The sequence below is a fragment of the Miscanthus floridulus genome, chromosome 14 (genome assembly GCF_019320115.1).
Source record: "Miscanthus floridulus cultivar M001 chromosome 14, ASM1932011v1, whole genome shotgun sequence".
NCBI classification, from domain to species: domain Eukaryota; kingdom Viridiplantae; phylum Streptophyta; class Magnoliopsida; order Poales; family Poaceae; genus Miscanthus; species Miscanthus floridulus.
In genome coordinates this window covers 20,872,080-20,897,819 of record NC_089593.1, presented here as the reverse complement: position 1 = coordinate 20,897,819, position 25,740 = coordinate 20,872,080, and the positions used below count along the sequence as shown (strand labels likewise).

Here is a 25,740-nt window from a genome sequence, read left to right as displayed (position 1 = left end):
ATTTACTCTCAATCTAAATTGGTCATTGCCTCGCTGCAGTCTGCACACACTGGTCTTTCTATGTAGAGCGGTTGATGTCATGTCAAAGCACATCTGATTCAAAACAAGACTGTCATGTTTCAAGTTTGCCAAGTAACGTCTGCAACGAATAACACCGCGTGTCCGCTATCCGCCACTGTAAATCAAGCAAAAAGATCCTACTGATCACCAAATCAGCAGAAGAGTGCGCGACAGAACGTCCCTGAACAAGCAATGTAAGAGCTTGCCATTTCAATTCTTTGCCAAAATTTGAAAAGAAGATGGTGTTCAGTTTCCACCTAAACATCCAACTTTACCGATAGAGGGGTACTAATAAATCTGTAAAGATCCACATTACAACAATTTAGTGGTGCCAGAATGCAGCACATCAATATAGATTTGTAAGGAACAATAGTAACATAATACGACAAGGTACTGTGAAAGTCATATAGCATAAGCAATGATAATCTTTGTCAACAACTAGGAATCTCATATCCTTTTGATACTGCTATGGTATGCTGGTATAAACTGGTAGCCAGGTGTTGGTTTGGTTTAAGCCTGGATAAGGGGTATGAGAAGAACATTGTGTTAAATGCATGATTATACCCATTGAATCAATACTGTGACAGAAAGCACAAACATAGTACTTCATGCCATTAATAAAAAAATATAAGCTGGTTCAAGGATTACTTCTAGTTTTGACCATTTTAATGTAAACCAATTATGTAGATTTGCAGCATGCCACCAGTGTCATGAAAAAAAAAATTCCCAAATCCCAACACATAGTTACTTTGGTCGAAACTACATAAACGTATAAATCACTAGTCAGAGTGTCAGCAAAAAGAAAATAAACTCTGATCTAAACAGATTGCATTGCATGATATTATCCTTAGTGCTCGTTCAAACCCAGCAGGCCGGGAGCTCACCACGTGGAAGACAGCCAACAGTGTGTTAAACTAGCTACTTAATCACTGACAACCATTCACCCTGCCGAACTCAACTTGCTACCACTGCATGTTCAACCAAACCAGCATACGGGTGAAGCAGGCCAACGAAGAGAGCTTGGGAAAGGCAGCAACAATATGGCATACAGGGATACGGTGCAGTTGGATATAATGTGAGTAGTGCTGTGCCTCTGTGTTGAATACAGTTATCCAAGGGTATCCAAATGTGAACGATTGTTTCAGGATAATGAGAAAAGGGGGCACTTGATAATTGGTTATTCTGGGACAACCCATGGCTGGGCAGGCCATTGCGCACATGAACCTTACACTAAACTAAGGCATCCACCTCTACTATGGTAGGCTGGTAGCACATAAACAGTAGGTAATGAGGCAAATGGGCAAAATCTATATGTAGGAAGCGCCTTACAACATCACAATAGCATCTTATTAATTTTGTAACCATTCTGCATTCAGTAAGAAAGTCAAGGGTTGAAAGCTCCCATACAAAGTGAGGTCTGGTGAAGGAAATGTCTAGGCAAATGCAGTAATGCACATTATAAAGGCTTGTTTGGAAGAGGGGTTATATAATGCTGCAGTATAATTGTATAAATGACATAAATTTCAACTAAAAGATCTGAAAGTAACATAATGTGACATTAAAAAAAGGGAACGAAACAGTTAATTGGTTGTGCGAATTGGATTTGCATACAAAACAAGGGCTTGCGAGTAGCATAAGAACTGGCATGTAGGATTAAAATAAAGAGGGTATTGGCGAACTAAGCACAGCTCAGCTGGTTGGGTTTCTTGTGGTAGAACCTGCCCATCCAGGTTAAAGTACACTTGAGCAGTGGCAGATTTTCAAGGGGATTCAAGGAGGGGCCAATAGTTTCAAGTTATCTCTGTGTGTAAATCTCTAATACTTCTTGGTGGGGGGGGGGGGGGGGGCACTCTGGCCTCTACATAGCTCCGTCACTGCACACAATTGCTCACATTTTCCTAGATTTATTTCAAGATTTAACAACCTTGTTCTTTCAGTGGTAGCCAACATACTCATTGATTGCGAGGCTCATGTCGTGACTTTGTCAATCTCGAGACATGGGGGTAGGATGTGTATGCGTGCATTCATAGGGGTGAGTGTACGTACATGTATGAGTGTCTACGTTGTGCTGTGATTTAAAAAAATAATAATAAAGAGGGTATTGGCGATTTCTAGTCCAAGATTGGTGAACCATGTGTTGGTATAGAAAACAAGGGATGAAGGACTAGCCTCATTATTGAACTTGGTCTTCATCTTACACAAACCATCCATCAGCATCCCTTGCTCTTCTGAATAGTAGTCCTCGGTTCCTACAAGCACATAATGGAACCATCTTCTAGGTAGCCCAAAACAAAACAAGTAATGGTAGGGAGAGACAGTGCAGAAAGAAAATAAACTAAATACACTTACATACCACAGATCACGAGTGCAGCAGCTGAAGATATAGTGGACGAGGCTACTTGGTCGGTGCACAGCCATACAGGCTACAATTATCAATTGCTGGTGTCAAACTGCCACTACTGAGGTGGTACTGTGCAAGATAGGGTCGTCTTGAACGCTTGTAGACAACATTGTCACCCTTGACTGTAGGCAGGATCTTAGAGGAGACACTTAGGTTCCTTTCTCCAAGAAACAAGGTATTATCTCCAATGTTGGGATAAACCTTTGTAGCACAAGGTCTGCGAGTTTGCAAACTAAAATTTGTGACGCTAAAAGGTCGTTTTGTCCAAGCACCAAGATCTCTGTGCCACATTGTACCTAACCATCAGGATGGATGAGTTTGCCTGTGGGGATTGTGGCAATCAACTTTGGTGGTTGTAGTTGAGGATCTGCACCAGCCCCATCCTGCCCAGGAGGGTCAATAATCTGGAAGACCTGGTGCATACTTTCCCATATTCTGGGAGTACCCACTACGTATAGCTTGCCTTGAAACGACAATGGTGCATAGAGCATTGGGCATCGCCAGCTTGACAGGGTCCATTGCCTATCCTGGGAGGTAGCATAGGCTACACGCCATACGTCATGAAGTGCAAGCATGATGGTCATGGCTCTAGCTTTGAAGGAAACAGAAGCACAAACGAACCTTGCAAGTCTTCTTATCCTGTATGGTGTAGGGCCGTTGGGAATACAAGAGTCCACCTGTGGCTGTGGGAGGAGGGTCCCTAGGGGTGGGAGCTCAGTGATGTCGCCGGTGAAAGGGTGGAGAAGGCGAACGGTGCCTTACTGGTTCAAGTCCCGCAACAGCAGCAGGAGGCCGTCAACTGAGTCAATAGCGCAGTGTCAAGGTCCCTGTGTCGAGGTTGAGGAAGCGGACATACCCATGCAGGTTGGGGTGGCCTGGGTACAGGTAGTGGCCCTCGGGAAGCAACATCCAGCGGCGCGGGTGGAAGTGTGGGTCAGTGACCCCGCGGCCACTCGGGGAGGTGGTGTTGGACCGCCAGCTCGTGCAGACGTCTCGGAAGCGAACGTAGTCCAGAAAGTCACTATCAAGCAGGCGCAACGCCACCATACGAATAAGATCTTCAGGCAGTGATGCCCAGCAAGATCCAGGTCCCAAGGTGCGGCGGCACTTTCATGTGCTGCCCCCAGCCGCCTGAGATGATGACATCTTGAGTGATTGCAGCCCTCGCTCAGCGATCTGATCCACCAAGACAGCAGTCAGAATAGAAAGGTATAAGATTGAAATTCTTGCATACACGACCTGAATACCGAATCAAGCCTCAAACATTGGTGACTGATAGTGGCGGAACTAGAATTTTAACGTAGGGTAGTCCTATGCAATGTTTCATATGCAATTCAGCATAATCTATATTCACAACTCGTTATACAAGTATAAATTTGCCAATTCAGTATGATCCATATTAAAAAAGCACAAGGTGTGGACTTTAAAAGGTCTCAAGTTCAATTCTGACAACAGTACCCATAAAATGACAACAGTATTTTCAATTTTTCATTGTTCCTTAAAAGCAATAATCCATATTCGTAAAGAGCACTGTAATACTTCCAATTTTCCATTCTTTATACCTCGACTATCTGACAACAGTAACATAAAATGGAATTGTAAGGAATTGAACTAAATGCTTCAACTGTAAATGGCAGTGGCTAAGTAGCAGAAGTTTAAAATTGCACCTCACCACTTCATCAATGACCAGATGAGATGAGACCAAGAGCAGTGGAGAGTTGCACTGTTTTTGCCTGACAACTGCAGACTGCAGTCCTTCCGAAGGGCTGTCGGGGCTTAGGGCTGAGGTAGTGAGGAGCCGAGGGGGTAGCGGCCGTGTGCTCGAGGCGCGGCGGCCGGAGACGCGTATCAACAAGCGGCGATGGATCTGTCTTGGACGGAACCCTAGCAGGGTGTGACGGTGGATGGCGGGCACCGGAAGGCGGTTACCGACTGCGAAATGGACCGTGGACTTGACGCAGGGGCGGATCCATTGGACAGACGGGGCCCAGAGCCCTAGAGCACGCGCCGGAGCTGGCGGTAGCGGCGGGAGGCGAGTGAGGATGGAGCAGAGCGGCCGAACAGTCGCGCGCGCGAGAGAGGCCCCGTTGGTGTTGGTGAATCTTACCTCTCAAAAATACTCATTCGGCCTGATCGGTTGTGAGAGAAAAACACTATTTTAATAGAAAAAAATAAGCTAAACAAGTTAAATATGAGATAAGCCGAACGAAACCAGAATTGGGAGTCGATGACCCTAAAAACAAGAGAAAGCAAAAATTATCTTTTTATCATTTTTTTTGCATCATCTTTTTTATCATTATGAAAAACGACACCTATCAAATATCATTCTTAACATTGCCTTTACAAAATTGTCATGATATAGAAGTTTAAAAAAAACATTTGCTATTTTTGCGCATGTGGCGCGTCACGTCCGCTTACCACCGTGGAGTCCAGTCAACGTGTGCACACAAAATGACTCCTTTGCCCCTCATTACTCCAGACGACAGGGTGGAACTAGACCTGAGCATTTTAGGGGGCTGGGATGAAAAAACCAGGCAAAAAAAATCCCGTCCATGACCTTCCCGTCGGACTCAAATTTTTGGGACAAGCTCGAGCCAGGCCTAGGCCTCGATGGGCCACCCGTATAGTTTTACTATAAAATAGCTAAAATAAATATTTTAGAGCGGGCTTGAGAGCTAAAATAAATATTGTATGTTTGAACATGTTGTATTGAGGTTAAATATTCATCTCATATTTATGTATGGATTGCATAAAAAATAGGAGAAATTTTGCCAAATTTTTCTGCCTAAAGTACATATTAATCAGCGTCATTAGTTTTTCTGGTTCATTAAGTAATCAATTTATTTTTTTGTTATGAGTATGCATGTATGCCTCTCGGCCTACCGCATTGGTTGAGATTATCTTTTCTTTCATACAAAAGAACCGAACATGATTATGTACCACATTGGTTGAGATTTTCTTTTCTTTCCTTCCATTTTAGGCAAAAAAGCTGAACGTGATTACGTACATTGCATGCGTGTGAGCCAATCTTGCATGCGAGTGCCCAAGCACTAAGCCACTGAGCAGCAGCGAAGTAGACTAGCGGGCAGGTACGTTTATGTCATCATCTCTAACTGCAGTTAGTAAAATAATGTAGCATCTACAGTGATTTGTCATGTCACCGTCGAATAGACTTTTCAGTGTCCTTCAAAATAGTGATTGAAGTCTGAAATCAAATAGGCTTTTCAGTCATGAAATCTAGGCTCTCTAGTGTCCTACGATGTAGGGTTTTCCAGTGATTCTGAGTAGACTTTTCGGGAGCATTTACAACACAATACAACGGCTAGCAAACCTACCTCCGCCTATATATATGTATTCGAGGATGCATTGCTAACCAAAAGAAAAACCAAATTAGTATTCGGTTTCGTTGGAGTAGGAATATCTGGAGGGTCATCTAGAGGAAAGGGTTTCTGGAGTGGGAGAAGAGGGGGGGGGGGGCGAAGGGAACTCCCATTATGTGGGAGGGGTCTCTGGGGCCCGATTTCTTTGAGAAACTAGTGTATCAGTTTCCCCCCGAGAGCAAGAGTGATTTCACTAAAGAGTGCCCTCTTAGAGGATACGATAACTAGAAGGAAGATTGACAAAATGCATGCATGGTGAGGACTGCTTAGTGTAGATGTTCACCGAGGGGATCGACGGAGGTCATCACTTCTTCAAATGTCCACGAGTATGGGTAATTGCTATTACATTTTGTTTGTTAAATATGTTTCTCAAATACCCTTACAACTCATAGGACGTACTTATTGTAGTCTTCTGAGTCTGAATAAAACTATGGGTTCACTAGGTGGGTCGATTCTCGATCAATTTATCCGCATCAGCAGTACATCTACTACCTGCAGGACCAAATCTTCGATCTACAAAGGGAAGTTAGCAGTAGGTACAAGGAAGACGAAGACGACGACAACAACAATGGTGCAAGTTCATAGGAGGCACTCTGCAAATGATCAATATTGCATCTACCCTAATCACAAGAACAAGGGGCCTTCGCTGTCACCCCCGCTACCACACCACCAACAATGAGAGGCTACTGTGAAGAAGGTGCAACATAATTTGCTATGTGGCTACACTACTAGGATGGCCCTATCTTATTCACATGGTGCATCCATGTGTTTGTTGTTTGGTTTAATTACCTAAGGCATGTTAGGTTTAGTTGAAGGAACTATGTACCCTTGTTTGGTGCATGTTCTCACATGCCATTTCGTGTGCTTGTTGTTGGCTTCAATTACCTAAGGCATGTTAGATTTAGTTCAGGACCTCTGTACCCTAGTTTGGTACATGTTCTCACATGCCATTTCATGTGTTTTGTGTGTTGAATTATATAATGTCCTATTTCGTTAGGTTTTGTTTGCAGCACGTGATCACATTTCACTACGTCCGCAATATTAAACTGAATATTATGACCACAAATAATAAAAATAACTATATAATGAAAAGTCCAATACTATGACACATTAAACAACATAATAATACTAGAAGTACGTGCCGACAAACTAAATAACGTAGTACATGACCTAAGCATTCCCATACTTAAAGTGCATTACATGACAACACAATGAAAAGTTAAACAGTAGACAACATTGTTTATGAATAAACCATAGAACTAGCAAGTAATGAAGACTACTGAGTGCAACGAGGCTACTTTCCCTTCCTCAGGGCATCGAGATTCTCCTCCATCGCTATTTTTCACTCGATGTGCACCCTCAAGCTTCTTCTCCCTCTCCTCCCTGTACGCAGCAACACGCCTCCTTTCCTCCTCTTCCTTGTGCTCCTTTTCTGCAGCCTCCTCTTTGTGTCTCTTCTCCATCATCTCCTTGTCCTCTACCTCCCACCGCAACAGTTCTGCATCTATTTCTTATCTTCAGGCTCGATCTCAGTGTCGATCCACTACTCAAAATTACAGAGCGGTGGAGGGGTCTGCAACAAATGTAATTGTTACAAAACAAAAAAAATCATGTAAGATGTCATATGACACAAAATAATTATTACACAACATCAATTCCTCACCATCTTGTTAATGCGGCGCTGACGAAGTATAGGCTCAAACGCAAAATTGAAACACATCCAATACCTCTGCCTATACGGGTCCTCTTCATCGGACTTGGCTACCTTGTAAGGATCGCCGTAAAAGCACATGGGCACTGGAACACTACTAGGCATTTCCGGTCATCCGGCCATAACTATAATTTAGCCATTTTCATTCTAAGAACCGAAAGCAATTAATATTAAACCCTACACCTAGGGTTTCCCATTTGATCCACAATAATGAACCCATAACATAACAACGTACGCTAAGGTTACCTTGATTTGTTAGCTTTTCCATGCCTTGGCATCCTACGGTTGTATAATATAAATATTAAAATTGTATGAAACCCTAAGTAATGACGATTCTTAAGTTAAAAAATCTGACTAATATATATTGAATCGATGTGAAAAAACTAGAAGGGAGCGAGGATACCTTGCTCTCAAAGATCTATAGATCAAATCAAAGTTTCCAAGGTCCAATATGCCGATTCATGAGGTAGGGCAAAGTAGGGAGAGAAAAAATCCAAGAGGAGGAGAAAGAAGAGGAAGAAGGCCCGGGCAGAAAGGTTGGGCACCGGGTTAAAACACCACCTCGGCACTATAGATCTTGGCATCGAGAACGACGCCAATAACCACGGCGTCAATAACCCCGGCGCCGTGCTGCCTGCCAGGTCAGCCTCCACGCCACCAACGTGGCCCCGACCTAGGCGCCAAATCCTTTGGCGCCGAAACTTGTAAGCTCGGCGCCACTAACGATGGTGCCGAGCTAAGGGTCTAGATTTTAAAAGCATACCTCCAGAGGCATATTTGTAAAAAACTATTAAAAAAGGGCAAAAAAAAAAACAAAAAAGTGGGGTGGGTGTCGTGCCTCATGCTTAGCAATATTACGTAACACTGAGTATTTGATCTGTTTTCAAACATGGGAACTTCGTGTTATTCATATAGGAATTAACAATTTCTTGTTAAGCTTAAAGTATTCAAGCGAAATTTCTTGTTAAGCGATATATGTAAGTGTTACTGTGTTGGAGGGGTTCGTGTATTAATTTGGGCAGCAGCTCCCTATTTTCTCTCTTTTATATCGTATACATATACATGTTTAATATATATTTAGTTAAGACATAGGATTAAGTGAATAATTTAGAAGGATATACATTGGAGAGTAGGTTGATTTTTTTTCCTAATAATAGTAGTAGCAGTTAATTTATATGCAAATATAGAGAATTACTTTAGATTACTTTGAATTCCTATAATAATGAGAAGGTGGTACTTTAGATGCAAATTGAGGGGCATACTATATCGTTTTTTCATAATGACATAGGTGAGTACAACAACAACAACAAAGCCTTTAAGTCCTAAACAAGTTGGGGTAGGCTAGAGTTGAAACCCAGCAGAAGCAATCAAGGTTCAGGCATGTGAATAGCTGTCTTTCAAGCATTCCTATCTAAGGCTAAGTCTTTAGGTATATTCCATCCTTTTAAGTCTCATTTTATTGCCTCTACCCAAGTCAACTTTGGTCTTCCTCTGCCTCTCTTCACGTTATTATCCTAGCTTAGGATTCCACTACGCATCGGTGCCTCTGGAGGTCTCCGTTGGACATGTCTAAACCATCTCAACCGGTGTTGGACAAGCTTTTCTTCAATTGGTGCTACCTTTAATCTATCACGCATATCATCGTTCCGAACTCGATCCCTTCTTGTATGACCGTAAATCCAACGCAACATATGCATTTCCGCGACACTTATCTGTTGAACATGTCGTCTTTTCGTAGGCCAACATTCTACACCATACAACATAGCAGGTCTAATCGCCGTCCTATAAAACTTGCCTTTTAGCTTCTATTGGGTTCATAAACCCGGGGTCCTTCGGGGACCGGCTTCCACGCCAGGGCTCGGCCTAGGAGGATGGCCTTTTTTTCTTCTAGACCGACCCGAGAGTCTAAATTCAACAGACCGGAGCACTTGCTTTAGGCCCTAGTCGCCTTCGGCCCATCTTTCCGACCGGAGCACTAGCTTAGGCTCAGGCCACATGTACCAGGTGAACATGGTAAAGCCATGCCTCTAGTCAGCGAGACAACATTTTTGCAGGTACCGACATCCTCCAGTCTTGAAGAAAGCAGCTCAACCTCCCACATGTACCTGACATTTTGCAATGACATCAATAGTATTGTGGGCACCCACCATTGTCCCGTTCCCGTCGGCGTGGGCAACAAGGCTTAGAAACGTCTATACTCTCTCTCCCTCTCACTTGTAAAGCCATCCCCTTCTTCTATAAAAGGGGATGTGCTCCCTCCAAACATAGACGGTTAACCCAAGTTGACTTCTTCAAGTTTAGGTTCATTAGATCGATAGCTCGCAACCCCTCAAGCACACGCTTGGACACTTCGTTCATAGCATAGCTCCCGTCGATCTCGGCCCTTCCGACTGGACCGACCGGATACCCCATCTCTCTCTCTCATTTGTAACCCCACTACAGACTTCGAGCACCTAGGCTCGGGAATAAAGTCACTGACCGACCCACACTGGACGTAGGGCACGTTGCCTGAACCAGTATAAATTCCGTGTCATTGAGTGCTAGGCCACCTCTGATCACAACGTGCAGCAAAACTACAAATATTTACTAGTTGGTCACTTTCTGTACCGATAGCTTCTATGGTACCCTTTTGTCACATAGGACACCAGATGCCTGCCGCCACTTCATCCACCATGCTTTGATTATATGGCTAACATCTTCATCAATATCCTCGTCTCTCTGTAGCATTGATCCTAAATATCGAAAGGTATCCTTCCTAGGCACTACTTGACCTTCCAAACTAATATCTTTCTCGTCCCAAATAGTAGTGCCGAAGTCACATCTCATATACTCAGTTTTAGTTCTACTGAGTCTAAAACCTTTGGACTCCAAAGTCTCCCACCATAACTCCAGTTTTCTGATTAACTCCTGTTCGACTTTCATCAACTAGCACTACATCGTCCGCGAAAAACATACACCAAGGGATGTCCCCTTGTATGTCCCTTGTGACCTCATCCATCACATAGGTGAGTAATTTATATAAAATAATTAGGATTTTTGTGGAAAAGCTATATAATTAATCATAATGGAAAAGCTATATAATTTGTGGAAAAAACAGAAAATACCTAATGTTATTATTATAAATTATGTTTAGAGTATACTGAATTAATAGCAAGACGCTTCGTTTTGTTTAGAATGTTTATGATTTACCTTTTTTAGTGTGTCTCGTGAGAAATAATGTAGAGAGATTGTAACAGTAAGCTTGTGTTGGGCATAAATTTTGTTTGAAATATTACTGTTTGTTTGAACCGTGTTGTGTTATATATTGATTAATATGAAGAACATTGAACTCATCGACTGTTTCTGTCTTGAACCTGAGTGAAGACCTTTCCGGTGAATCACGCGGTATATTAACTGAAACAGCAACATGCCTAAAGCAGGTACATGCCCGAATAAAGTTAAAAGAAATTACACAACATGGTGTTTTAGAGAGTGACGAAATTATTAATACTCATTTGTTAAACGTGAAGTTTCGGAATCCAATTCATTTCCATACATGAAGCTCCAGAATCACTACACTGAGAGCTAAAAGTCTAAAACTTGTACTCGCACAACAAGAACTCATGAACTATACTCCTATACATGATCTCTCCGTAGTTATGTAAGGAAAACACTCCCTTAATTCTAAATTATAAACTGTTGCTACGCATATAGATATGCATTATATCGAGATACAAAATAAAAATAGATGTATATAAAAAGTAATGATTTATAATTTGAAATAGAGGGCTATGTACTTCTGAAAACGTGACTGGGTTGCATTGTCGTCACAGGCGTCGACGTGACTGCGTTGACCGAGCACGTTGCCTGAGGCAACTGGGCCGTGCAATTGAACTTGCAAAGTTGGTCTGCGCTGGGCTGGGCTGTGGAAACTGGTAGGTGGGGCTTACATATGTCCACCTTTGAACTGGGCTGTGTGGATGAATCATGGTCAGGACCGAAACGACGAACGAGCGCTCAAACACCAATCGATAGGGTGCAACGACGTACAAGACCCAGGGGCTCCCCTACCGGTGCACATAAGCCCAGCTCTGAAGACAGAACACCTATATTACTGAAATATTCTAAATCCTGTCCTTCTATGTCCTATCTGCTGCCTCAGTGTTCTTCAATCCTCGCTCCTTCTTCCTTCCCAAGGCACCGATTGCTCACACCTTTTCCTGGACTGATGCCAATTGGAACTGTCACCTCCGGCTTCCTGGCTGATCTGTACAACTAAAAAAGACCCAAATATCATCGTCATCGCCCCGTTAATCGCCCCCTTCTGTGATTAACTGCGCTAATCACCCCCACCAAAAAAAATTAACGATTCGCCCACGCCCCCGCCCCGCTCGGCTCTCCACAGAACCGCAGTCTGCCCCGTTCTCTCTACCGTGGAACTGCTGCCCGCGCACGATGCCCACCTCCGCAGCGCGCTGCTAATCATCCCCGCCATCGTCGATGACGACGAAGAAAGCCAGGACCAGGAGACCCCAGCCACCTCCGCCGATAGTCTCGAGCAGAGGAGGACCAAAAGAGAAGACGAGGACGCCGGATCTTGGGCCTGCCCCCACCATCGCCTGCTGTTGCCTGTGCTGTCGTTCGTCGCTGCCTTTTCTTCTCCACTACAGTGCGCCTGCTGCTCTCTCTCGTGGCGACGACTGGGCGGCCGCACTACACCAGGTGCCCATGTCTTCATTAGGCCCTGGATCTTAACCTTAGACTTTTCCGACGAGGAGAACCACCAGGTGTGCCAACCCCTTCTCTTCCTGCTGTGCAAAACGGAGCACCCAAACCCTCTATTTTATTCGGATCTGATCTAATTACATATAGGTGTACATGTATGATGCCTGTTAACTTCGAACTCTTTCAAAGATTATCATGTGTACATGTGCACACCCATGCCCTTTTACTGGATCTGCGCAGAGATGTGTGCTTTGCACTGAATGTTCCTAGCCATTCTGCTCTTCATCCTCCCCACCTTGGTGGTTATCTTTCTTTTAATATTTCTTTCATGTGCACTATGTTGCAGGTTAAGCAAACAACAACTACTGTTGGGGCTTCAGTTACTGTTAGCCAAGTTGAAAGCCGTCCACCAAGCACAACAGCACTCGTTATCATATTCCACCAGCATCAAGAATGTCGAAAAGGAGATGGCAAACAAGATTTACGACCTTTGCGGTACGTCAACATTGGGATAATTTGGTTATAGATCTAGGGATATATGTATGAATTGTAGGAGCCCAGTGCAATTACACATTGGTGCAGTGAGTTAAATTTATCTGATATGTAAATTTGTTGAATTCTAGTCATCAAAGAGTCAGATACTGGACTGCCTCCATCAAGCCAATGTGATCTTGTGCTAGACAACCAGATGATGCATTAGGAGCAACCATTGCAGGTAAATCACTATATTGGAATGCACTGCAGGCGATTAGTAGTTGTATTGTGCCCTGCTCTTATGCTTTCTTGATGTTATTCTATCAATATGTTTTGCATCAAGGCCCCCACAACAGTTTGAAGGAGTGGTGAGGAGGATCCATCCAAAGGGTGACCTTCAGCTGCCACTGCCAAGGGAGAGGGAGGGGCGACCTCCTGTTGCCACCACAGCAGATCAAGGAGAAATGAATGAGGAGCCATACCCTAACCAATCATGGCAGACCCTATCCCCTATCATGCTGGATTGGCTCCTTGCATGAGTGCTCGTGGCGGCCTAGTGTGGAGGAGACTGGCAGCAGGGTTTTGAATTTGCAGCTACGCCCAACTGGTTGCTGGCTTTGCAGGTAAACAAAGCAAGTTTAAACATTCCCCATGGTGAAAATTGTAGGCGTCATAGCAATCTCACTGGTTACTCACCGCATCTCTGATCCTGGTGTGTTCAATTAGATAATGACATATCTTTCTATAGATTATTTGCTGCAAGTTGAGGTTCATCAAGATCTCATTATTGTGGCAAACATGAGGTATTAGGGCCTTGTAATCACCAAAAATCACAGAAGCAAAACTTCCAATATTTATGTGACAGATCATCAGAAAGTATCAATGCCTCATTTGTTCGTTGCTTCTTTACAGTTAAAACAGTGACAGGCAACAATTCCACTCTTTTTTGTTGCAACCAAACCATTTTTCCATTTCAAGTAGAAATATAAATTGAGCACCTTATGGTCAATAATACAACTCTCATCCTTAGAAATATAAGCAACTACTCATGAGAACGATCCACCTCATTGTTGAGTGCCTTTGCTTTGGAAGACCATAAGTACTTGACCACATGATATTATGTAGGATTTTTGTAGGGTCAGAAATAAATAGGAAATGAAGTCCAATTGTTGCTCATTAGGACTCTACTGGTTTGGCTTCTAGGTGATCTGCATAGAAAAGGATACAACCCAAAATGGAGTTTCTGCTTGGCATCTATGTTAGGCATAGTTGAAGTTCAGGCCATGCAGATTGTTAGCACAGTTCATATTGGCAAAGTTCAGTTCATGGAGAATCAAAAATCTTACATTAGAACTTGTTTGTGGTTTATGTCAGTTGTGCTTCTTTATTTGGTAAAAAGAAAACTTTCTAATTTGGTCTCGTGCTTGTGGTTTATGCATATCTGTTGTTTGAAAATTCTTAATTGGTTTACCAGATGAAGTGTCATGAGGAGCCACACATATACAAGACACTATGATTCCTCTCTGTTTGCTATTTTTTATGCAACTGTTTGCTGTTTTTAGATGGAGCAGAATGTTTACTTTCCATAAACTAGTGCCAAGTTTGAATACTGATAAATTTGAGTAATTCCGTACTTAGTTCTTTTTTTTTTCCATCATACTTATGGAATTGCTCTATACATCCTTCCGGATCTGGGAGCCTGTTCATTTAGTGCCTTCATAAAAAGTCTTCAGCCTCAAAATTTGGTTGATGAGTGCTGATGGAACATAAGTCCAAGGCTTCACTGCAACAATGGGTAATTGGGTCAATTAGATGCTTAATGATTCTTGAAGGCCAGATCCTAATGGCATTTTTGCATGTGTATTTCTGAACTTCATGGTTCCTGTGTGTGTGGCATGAGGTTTCTGTAGCACTACATAATCTCGACTATTTAACAGGTAAAATAATTTCGTATAAGCTTTTTTTTCTTTTAATACAAATTTTATTTTCTTTTCTTTTAATAATTAAGTTGCCACTTGTTAGAGTAATGATAGGTCTTTGATATATTATGTGTGGAAATTCTCAAATAGTAAGGCATTAGGAAAGTAGTTATGTACTACATTATTAACGTACATGCATAATTGTTTTTTTGCATACATGAATTTCCTATCTTAATGTGATAATTGCAACAATTCAATCTCTCTTTTTGTAGTGGGTAGACTGCAAGAAAGGAACCTACTTTGGTAAACCTTGAAGAGTACTGTAGACCACAACTATGGGACCTTGGCTTTGCTTTTGGCAAATTGAAGATGAAGTTGTAGGATGGGGCAAGGTGCTGAAGGGTGATAAGATGTGCAGGGCTGGTATTTCCTAGATAGTATGAGGTAAAAAATTGCTGTTACATAATGTTTGCTCTTTTATAGACCATAATATAAGGAGATTTTGTCATATATACTAAGGTTGTGCCCATTTAGTTGCTTAGCATAATTGGTCAGAAAAAATGGATATATTGATGTTATTTTTCAACCAAACCGGATTTCAGAGCATTGCTTAAGCAAAAGATGTGCTAGGTTGATTTCATGTGAGCTCTCGCTTTTTAGTAACATTCATCTGGTGTCTCTCCTACCAACAAATTATGGCAAATGCATTTGCACTTTGCAGACGACAGTGGTTTCCTCAACCTCCCACAAGCATTTTGCTTGGTGGTCGAAGCAAGTTAAGATGAGCACTAAACCAATTTGGTTTTTCTTGAACTGAGTAGATAATCTCTTTGTGATCACCACTGCTATGGTTTTATGCATCCTAAGTCAACTATATGTTCCGTTTCAAAAGTAGCTACATAGAAATCTCTTGAGCTCTTGTAACCTAATCACATACTAATCTAATAATCTATCATTTTGACAATTTTGTTTGAGCCTCTTAGTTATATTGCCTTGTTCTATTTTTTTCCCGTAGCAACGCACGAGCACTCAACTAGTGCCTAATTGCATGCCTATGATGACAGTACATCGACGATCTATTCCAACATTCCATCGTCCAATCCGTTTGACGTGTCGCCACCTGTTGCATGCATCTCCATGCTGTCCTAGCTGTTAGTTCGGTGATTGATGTACAGTGTACACACACCAGACTACTACAGAATCGATTTTTAGGGGCGGCTCGTAACCATTTGTAGGGGCGGTTTGCCCAACCGCCTCTACGCAAGGGTCTCTACAAATCATGCATTTGTAGGGGCGGTTCCCAGGCCGCCCCTACAAATCGATTTGTAAGGGCGGCTTGTATTACCAGCTGCCCCTATAAATTGATTTGTAGGGGCGGCTGTAGTACCAGCCGTTCCTACAAACAGGTATTTATAGGGGCGGTTCAATCTAGAACCGCCTCTACAGTACGTTTTCCCGCAAAAAAAATTCAAATTTACAATTCAAAATCGCGTTGCCGAGCGTCCGGCGACCAACGTTCCGAATCGCGTTCGCGTTGGCGAACGCCCGCGACCAACATTCTGAACCACGTTCGCGTTGCCGAACGCCCCGCGACCAACGTTCCGAACCGCGTTCGTGTTGCCGAACGCCCCGCGACCGCGACTACAAGCACAAGAGTATTCTATAAACTATAATTACAAGTCCAATTCACAAGAATATATACAATCCATCATTAAATATATAAATTCCATATACATTGTTATCAACGTCCTAGAGCTAGTCTTTCAGTCTCCCGAAGGTGTTGGTACTGAGGATTTGTACCTAACTCAGACTCTCGGTCATGGTAGGCGCCTCTGACTGTACAATCTGGTCCAATATGAAGTTGCAAAGGTCGCTGACGAGCTCTAAGAGTTGGTCATCCTTGTATGGGTCTCTTTTTATTCCTTTCTCTTCTCTCCACTACAAGAGAACAAGTTTCAGTTTAGTATTTCATACCATGTACGAAGTTTTTATACTACGGGTGAAGAGGTTCAAACTTACCCTTAAGGGGTGTCTCCTGTAGGCACCGGTGTTACTCATCATAGAACATATATAATATCCACAATGTACACTCCTAGGCTTCTGCTTGGGGCACTGTGTGTTTTGCATATAAAAATATTAAGTAATGCTTTTGACAGCCATGTAACGGAGTACCGAAGAAGTAAGTTACACTTACCGCACATAGTATTTTTATAGCCAGCTTTTCCTTTCTTGCTGGATCATGCCTTCCATGATGATTAGTGACATAGAACCTAAATGCCCTGTTCGAATTATTTTAGTAAATACAACTTGTTAGTATCCAAAAGTGAACGTTACAAGTATGTATACAAACATATAAGCTAATGAGGATTATCGATATGTATACGTCTTGAGAATCTATATGAAGTCTTTGTATGTCACCGTGTCCTTATCTAATGAATCAAAGACCCATGCCATGCTCCCCCGACATCGACGGCTATACAAATACAGTGGTTGCTGCATGGATTTAATCATAGAACTAGATAAGCTCTTTTGTATCGAATAAAATATATCGAACAAAGCTTTAAGTATAGAGTTGAACTTACTCGAAGTTGTATGGTAGCCATATAGTAGAGTGTTGTTGGAGATTTTTGAAAGCCAGGGCAATGTATGCCGCAACCTTAAGGGACTCTTTCCTTAGTTTCGCCGTACAGATGTGCTCTTTCTCCCGAAGGGTTTTTCCAGCAGCTAGCTCTTTGGCATCTAGTGTCCACCGTTTAGGGTAATTAAAATTTGTTTGGGCTATAGGTTGAGGGTCTACATACCCGGCTTTTACACTTGGCATTTGTTTGAAAATGTGCACTTGCATTCTACAAATCACGGTGTGGGTTAGTTACAACAAAATTCAAAGATTACATTCATATCATATCGGGAGGACAAGGACTTACATGCCCATGTACGAATTAGATTCATCTCCATTTCTCCTAGGTGAAAGCATGTTTGCATGTCATTGAAGTCAAAGACAATTTTCCTGGCTGGGCTTCCAAATGTGCCAGTGGGGAAGCATGCTTGTATGATATCTATGCTCATTGGGAGAATACGCAAGTACCAATCATGGAACCTTCTCATTCCAAGTGGTCGGCGCTGGATGTCCCAGTTTGGTAGGAAGGGCTTGTCTCTTTCATATGTTTTCGGGCAATCCTTTGACCATTTGATGGCATCGACATTTGGATACTGCTTTGCAATTTGGTGGAGTTTGCTAGTGACGGCCTCCTCAGAACCCCATGATGGGACTTTTTTTTAACTTGGTTCTTAGGCTTCAACTGGTCATGGGAATACCACTTGGACACCGACGAGACGTCTTTGATTGGAACATAAACTGGCCTTATGGTGATTGGATGCTTCTTTTGAAGTTCCCATTCAGGCACGTCCTCATCTTCTTATGCTGCAGCTTCTTTAGGAGGCACTCGTTGTTCATGTATCGGCTGTGCTTGTTGAGAAGACTGTGGTATCTCATAATGCACTTGCTCGGTACGAGCTAGAGAAGGTTGTGGCATCTCATCAGGCACATGCTCGCTAGGAGGCGGGGAAGAATGTGGCATCTCAGGAATGTGGGGGTTATGAGACGGTGAAAATATCTCCCTGACCTCAACAACTCGCTCCAAATTTGGGAGAGGGGGAGGCGGCGAAGAAGCAGTCAATATAATGTCTCGTTTATGCCAGAGGATGAACTGCCCCATAACGTCTCTAAGTAACACCAGTCCCTTGGAAGTTGCGTAGTCTATCCTCCATTGCATGAACTCAGGCTTCACTATATGCACCTCGACCCTAGTGTAGTCCGGTAGTATCTTATTATTGTGGTGTAAGCCACCGGGAGGACGTGCCACACCCATTGCCACCTCCATCACAGTGTTCTGTCGGCCGCTGAGAAACACCAAGGTGCAACTAGTTGGTTCCTGTATGCGATCGACTAGGGTTGTGGCTGCAGTGGAACCTTGGCTGCTAGGAACTTTCGAAGGGCTGCCAACTAATGCCAGTTCTCCCAGCGGCATCACTAATATCCATGGCTCTGTAGACAGTCCTTGCTCCTCTAGCACCTTTGCAACTAGAGCCTTCACTTGGAGCTCAAGACTAGTCTCCCGGTCTCGGCCATGTTTCTTGTACATGTGCCTGTCCTCTTCGAATCCTTGCTTCTAGGTCATCCTTTTCCCTAGCCCCCTAGTGCGGCCTGTGTGCTCCTTGTTTCCCAAGCCAAGGCTAAGCTCGTCCCTCTCTCTGGAAGGATTGAATGAGCCCTTCTCCTTGTCTTCAGCATATTTCAGTATCCTTGATACCACCTCTTGGGTCTTCGGCTTATCAAACTTAAGATTATTGCCGGATAATTCTATACTCCTCGCATATATCCAGTTCCTTGAGCGTACCTTTAAATTTATCACATCGATATTCCCAGCAGTTGCGGCCTCTTCATCCATCTTCCTAAACTATTCTTCCTTAGCATAGTAGCCACCGGGGCCTAGATGATGGTGGTGTTTGTTCCTCTTCGCCAGCTTAGTGTTATGAGCACTAAGCTCCAATGCCTCTGGTGAAGTCTTCTGAGCCACAAGCTCCTCCCATTGACTAGGAGTTATTTTGCTGAACTCGTTGAGGGAGTTAATCCCTTTTGGATATACTTTGTGTTGAGCTCCGACCTCCAATGTCGGAATGACTCTCCCATCATCCTAATAGCATTTTTTACCAATTCGTGCTTACCCTTCGGAAATCTAAAATTAAGCTTCAACTGCCTATCCCATAGTTCATTCTTTTTGTTCTCTGGTACCTCTTTCCAGTTAGGGATTGCTAGGTTTAATTTATCTCTTACTAGGGCCCCGATCGCATTACGAAATCAACCTCTTAATTCCTTCGGCTCAATGATCTCCCCTGCTGGCCTGACCTCCGTTATCACATAGCATGCCTTATCTAGATATAGATTTCCTTTTCTATCCCCTCGTTTCCTCTTAGGCTTGGTAGTCGAGGTTGTGTCTTGAGGTTGTGGAGCAGAGGCATCATGATCCATCTCTGTGGCTATTGCTTCTGCTCTCCTTTCCTCTACTCTATCCTGTCCAGCGAGATGTCATGGACGTCGACGTCGTCTTTTCCGAGTTTTAGGAGGGACCTGTATACACGATAGGTCAAAGTGTTAGCAGAGGTAACATAGCCAAAGCATTAGCAAAATTTACAAGCTAAGGCTTTTTCCCTACCTCCTCGTTTGGGTCAAAATCCTTGTCCAAATCTGACTCTGTTGGCCTCCTTCTAGCTTCACGTGGGAAAGGATCCTCGGGACTTTCATATCCCTCTTCTGAGTCATCATCATCCTCTTCTTCTTCGCCTTCAGCAGCCTCTCCTTCGGGGCCTTCCTCCTCGTCACACTGCTCCTGAGTAAGTATCACTTCTAGATCCTTTTCTACCTCGTTATCGAACTGTTCCTGAGTAAGCTAGTCCTCTAGTGCTTGCTCCTCAAGGGTTGGCTACTCATCATGCTCGGGGCATCGGACTGCACTGTCTGGTGTCCGCGACATTATTTTGCACTTTGTTCTAATAGATGCAAGAAAGTGTGCTTTAGGTACGCGAGAAGGTATAAGAAATAAAAAAGGTCTATAAAACAAAGTAGTCCTATAAAATAACAATATGTCAAAAAATGAGAAGTAGCAGTAGTAGAGGCCTCAGAAACATGTCAATCATCATCTGATCTTGAACTTGGAGCATCAAAGCATCATAACAGAGAAGAGAGGAGAAGGTAATGTAGGGGTGGCTGCTAATGATGCCAAGTTCCTCACAAGTTCTTGATCATCAGCTCATATTCCATATAATGTATGGACTTGGACAATTTCATCATCGACAAAACAAAGAAGAGGAGAGGGGAGATTTGGCAAAAAAAAGCAACAGCTGCTTAACAAACATATTGCAGCAGCTGATGGCAAAAGACAGGACAACAAGTCCTGGGCGAGTCCTGGGAGATTTGGCAAAAAAGCAACAGCAGCCAACAGTTAGTAGCTAGAAGTAGCAAGTAGTAGTAGTAAGTAGAAAGTAGTAGAGTAGAGTAAGTGTAGCAGTAGAGTGGTAGCAGTAGAGTAAGAGCAGCAGCCACTTAGGAGTAGCAAGTAGTAAGAGGAGTAGTAGGAGTAGTAAGAGGAGTAGTAGTAGGAGTAGTAAGAGGAGGAGGAGTAGGAGTAGTAAAAGAGGTGAGGAGAATAGAGAAGAGAGGTGAGTAGAAGGGAGAAGAGAGAAGAGAAATATAGTAATAATAGAAACTAATCAAAGATTATTTCATCATATATAGAAGGCTAGGAGGTTGGAGCTGAAAGAAAGCTTCTTTAGATGTACTATATTATACCACATACAGTGTATGAAGAAGTATGATTGATTATATCAGAAACGAACAAGGAAATAGTCCGTGGCCACACTTTGATTATATCATAAACGAACATACAGTGCCTGCTATATACTTTGAACTTTGAGCAGCCTGCTATATACTTTGAACTATAGTGGGTACTTTGAACTTTGAGCAGCCTGTCATTATTTAAAATAACTCAAAGTAATCTCCACTTATACCCCAAAAATTGCATATAAATTACACACATCCACCGTTATGGAAAATAACCTAAAGTAACAACCTAAATATACATCTAAACTACCTACCATTTGCTCATAGCCCTGCAAGCACCCAAGGAGGTGCTAGATGAAATTGACAATAAGAGGAAACAATTTATGTGGGCCGGTTCTAAATGCAAATTTAATTGGAGCCGTGCAAGAAGGCCAATGTGTTCTGGAGGCCTGGGGATCCTACACTTCGGAAGGTTCACTATGGCGCTTAGGCTTCGATGGCTGTGGCATGAATGGAAGTCAAGCGATAAGCCTTGGGTGGGGGTCAGAAATCCCCTGCAACAGAACTGACCGCCTCTTGTTTGTAGCTACAACAAAGATTACCATTGGGGATGGCAAGAAAACTTCCTTTTGGTATGGGGCCTGGAGTCAAGTACAAAGGCTAAAAGATATTGCGCCAAACCTCTTCAAAATTTCTAAAAGAAAAAATAGATCCCTTTATGTTGCCACACAAAATCAAAACTGGATCAAGGATCTTAACTTGCAGCACTGTGGCTTCAATGCACAACACTTTATCGAGTACTTGGCAATATGGCGTGTGGCAATATTGCAGCACCGCTGATGGTGAATATTCTACAAACTCAGCTTACAGAGCCCAATTCTTAGGGTCAACAACAACCAATTTGGAATGAAAGAAATGCACGAATATTCAATCACAAAGAGTTACCTCATAATCAGCTACTTTAGAAAATAAAAGATGAAAGCAGGATGTGGATTATGGCAGGAGCAAAACATCTAGCAATTTTGATAGGCAGACACTGAGAGTTTTTCTTTTAGCAGCAAGTGGGAAAGGTCCTGGAGAGGGCTCAGGCTCATGCATGCATGCACGGTGTGTGGCTTTAATTTGCCGAAAGAGAAAGAGATAGAGGGCCTGGAGAGGGCTCAGACCCCACCTATGTTATTATAAAGTAACAACCTAAATATACATCTAAACTACCTACATAAGTCATAATAGAAAACATTTCAAAGTACTTGTATATATATGATCCCAAATTATCCACTTCAGCCATTGTTAATATGAAAAAATAACTCAAGGTATGCATCATGTGTGTTACCATTCGTACTATATATACAAGTATGCAAGAAATGATTATCATATCTAGTTTCTCATCAAACACTTACAGAGCTTAAGTTATGTGGTTTCAGCTAAACACATAGCCTAAGTTCTAGGGATTGCAACAAATGCAAGCTGCCTTTTAGTGATGGTGAGTCATGTTATTTCTGACTAATTTATAAAGGTTTCTTTCTTTCCTAAAAAAAGCTTTAGATGATTTTGTTTGCACTATATACCAAGTATATTTTTAAATTCTATTCTTTTAGATAATGAATAAAATATCCGGCTTCGTCCCATATAACCTAGGTGTCGGTGTTTCGTACGAGCACCGGCAAGTAAATTTATAGTAATGCGCGTTAGGCACGGATGGTGCGCTAAAGGACACAAGATTTATACTGGTTCGGGCCGAATGTCCCTACGTCCAGTTTATTGCTGCTCGTGTTATTAGCACCGTAAACGGTCTGTAGTAAGGGGTACAAATGATTGAGAGAGGGACTGGTCCCAAGTCTCTGATGGAAGGGTCAAAAGGAGGTCAAGAGCTTCGTAGCCGCTTGACTATGTGTATGTGTGTGTTCTTGTATTGTTCAGTCCAAAAGTCCCCTTCCTTATGAGAGAAACGCATCCCCTTTTATAGATGAAGGGGTTGGCTTTACAAGGATGAGGGCTTTACCTAATCTTGTGGCCCACGTCTACCCGGCCTCGTTCTTCATCCTGATGAGTGTGAAGGAAGATAAGTGCCTACAATACTGTCGATGTCTGTGTAGAATGTCAGGTTGATTACAGAACGCGGCCCTACGCAGGGTATGGGCTGTAGTATAGTGGTTTTGACTTATTAGCCTCTCCGGCCTTGCTCCGCACGCCTTCTAGTTTCTGTGAGTCTTTGTCGGAGGGACGAGGGGTCGGGGTCCGGCATAATGTCGTGGTCAAGGCCTTCTGACTTGGCGGACCTGAGGAGTCGGGAAGCGGGCACCGCTCCCTCGGGTCCATAGCATGGTGATGGAATATCCGTCGTTCATGGAGATAGCAAATCCTTCTCTGGAGCGTAGTGGTTGTCGTATATCTTCATCGGGTTCTGTGTCCCAGGGCTAAAGGCGGCACCTACAATTCTACAGGGCGAGGAGCATGCACCTGTACAACCTTTCGGGCTCTGCGATGCCTGGAAGGGTCTAAAGCACCTGTCTTGTCATCCCCTGACAGTACTTTTCTTGCCAGAGTGCAGGGTATGGTCCTTGGAACCATAGTTGACCCGAACATCTTGTCTCGCCTTGTACCTATCATCTTGAGGGAACGGGGAAAAGTTGTCAGGTAAGATGAATCCAGTCTTTAGATATGGAGCAGGGTGAGGCTCATTCCTTGCCGTCGGGCGAAATGGAGACCAATCCCTATCTCTTGGGCGAGACCGACCCTGCCCCTCTGGGGTCGGGCGAGGCGGAATCTATCCCTCAGCCCTCGGGTGAGACTGAGCCCGCCCTAAAGGCGTTGGGCGAGACGGAGATTAGCCCTAAGCCCTTGGGCAAGGCAGAGCCAACTCAAAGGCATCGGGCGAGACGGAGTCTATCCCTCAGCCCTCGAGCGAGACTGAGCCCGCCCCAAAGGCATCGGGCGAGACGGAGACTAACCCTGAGCCCTCGGGCGAGGAAGAGCTATCTCAAAAGGCGTCGGGCAAGGCGGAACCAAACTCCTGTTATTCGAACAAGGGATGAAACGATGCTCTTATGCATCCAGAAGTTTTTAACGTTCGGTGGTTATTGGTTCCACCTTCTAGGGTACCCCGGTATTAGGTCCCCGACAATAGCCCCCGAGCCTCTAGGTGATTCGAGTAGAACCGCCTGGAGGGTGTTTTTTTTACTTCATCGAAGTTACTTTGCCAGAGGGTGCGCGCGAGCGCACCCGATGGGTGTAGCCCCCGGGTGATTCGAGTAGAGTCGCCTAGGGGGTTGTATCGGTCCCTTCGCGGGTAAGGCTGAAGGACTTAGTTTTTCGTCAACTGGATGTTTTTCTGAGAGGGTCGTGGCATCCCGTTCGCGGGGAACTCATTTAGGGCTGACCTAACTGGTGCTTGTGCCCTTGATTTTGGATCGTTCATGGACCCTTCCTTAGTTGGATCGGCCGTCGAGCTTCTAGGCCCTAGGTGGGCCAAAGAGAAAAAGGGCCTTCGTGGCTTGCGTTTCCCAGGTGAGTAGAGAGTCCAGATTCGCCTGGGAAAGGTGAACCGTCCACCGTGATTTTTGGGGTGAGGGGATAGGGACTGTGGGCACGTGTCCCATGACGTGACGCGGTGGCGCGCATGGCAGGCCCGGAGATCGAGGCAGACGGTTGCCCTTCTCGCATCCGTCGCCCCCTATAAAACCACGGGGTTTGCCCCCAAGGTTCCGTATTTTGCTCCCCTACCTTTGCATTCTGAAACATCCACCGCCAATTGCCCCAGCCTCCTGCGCCTGTATCGCCACCATCGACCAGCTTGCGCTTGTGTTGTAGCCACCGTCAAGCTCGCGCCTGCCCTCCTCCCCCATTGCTTTAATGGAGTTGTGGGGTAGATCTAGCATCACCTCTTAGCATTTGGAGGGCCTCGTCCACCGTGGCCTTCTCCGCCCACTGTCCGCCATCCCGGAGTGGCTGCTACCTGGCGACGAGGGTGAGCCGGTGCCGCCCAAAGGGTATGTTGTCTCTTTCGCCATCTTTCATGAGTGGGGATTCACGGTACCCACGCATAGATTCCTTCGGGGGCTGCTGGATTATTACAAGGTGGAGCTACAGCATCTAACTCCCAATGGGATTCAACACATGACAACGTTTGTTGCCCTATGCGAGGGTTTCCTGGGGATCGATCCCCATTTTGATCTGTGGTGATATTTCTTTAACATTAGTTTGTCGAAGAGGAAGATTGGGGGGAAAGATGTGAACGCGCCGATGGGATGTGCCAGCATTCATCTGTGCCATACCCGGTCGAGGGGTTACCCATACATGCGTCTAGTGACATCCAACAAGGGATGGCACTCGCAGTGGTTTTATGTTAGGGATGATGTGAGTGCCACCCTACCGAGGTACACTGGACACCTTATTGTAGATGCTCTGGAGTCATGGAGCTAGGGCATCCAGTCCAAAGACAAGAAACACCTCTCCGATCTTCTCTCCGCCCTCCAAGCCCTGAAGGATTGGGGTGTAAAGGGGATGGGGATTATCGGCGCCTATCATGCGAGGAGGGTGGCGCCACTGATAGCGCACGTGCTTCCCCTACATCAGATGATGCCCGGGATGTCGTTCGAGGGGACGGTGCTTGTTGATGTGGCGCTCCCTTACTCGGAAGTGGCGCAGCGCATTAAGGAGGCGACAGAGCTGACGAAGGATTCTGCAGGCAGGGTCCTCGACATTGTGTATCCGGTGCCTGGACATCCCCCAATGCAGCCGGAGCCTGGGTTCTT

General features: G+C 44.1%; 1 pseudogene; it reads right to left on the bottom strand.

Moving 5' to 3' along the window:
* Positions 1-264: 264 nt before the first annotated feature.
* LOC136503160 (uncharacterized) lies at positions 265-7,304 on the bottom strand (annotated as a pseudogene).
* Positions 7,305-25,740: the final 18,436 nt, after the last annotated feature.